The sequence below is a fragment of the Nerophis ophidion genome, linkage group LG01 (assembly GCF_033978795.1).
Source record: "Nerophis ophidion isolate RoL-2023_Sa linkage group LG01, RoL_Noph_v1.0, whole genome shotgun sequence".
Lineage (NCBI taxonomy): Eukaryota > Metazoa > Chordata > Actinopteri > Syngnathiformes > Syngnathidae > Nerophis > Nerophis ophidion.
In genome coordinates this window covers 89,020,141-89,020,632 of record NC_084611.1, presented here as the reverse complement: position 1 = coordinate 89,020,632, position 492 = coordinate 89,020,141, and positions in this window count along the sequence as shown.

The following is a 492-nucleotide window of genomic DNA, read 5'->3' as shown; positions in this document are numbered from 1 at the left end:
GCACGGTTGTGAAGAAGTGGATGATAGTCATCGAATTAAAGACATAAATCATCAAAAAAAAACATGACTTGGTGAAGCAGTCTGCTAGTCTGCTACACACTGAAGCAGAGGACAATAAATAATATCTCAACATGCATCCATAACAAACATGGAGAAGCTGCTGATGGCGCGCTTGACGGAAAAGTAGTAAATAGCATCTTATTATGAATCCATGAAAGCAAGGAGAAGCTGCTGATGGAAAAGTAGTAAATAGCATCTTATTATATGTCCATAAAATCAAGGAGAAGCTGCTGATGGTGTGTTTGACGTTAGAGCAACCGGCAAGGGATTCTGCAGAAATCCACTCTCCAAGGTAAATATTATTACTTCATAAAACTACTGTACTTGTTTGTACTACTTTATATTATACAGTTGTTATACATTATTATGTAAACGTTTGTTCTTATTTTTTTTTTAAATCATCTTACATGTTTTGGGGTCCAAGCACAGATT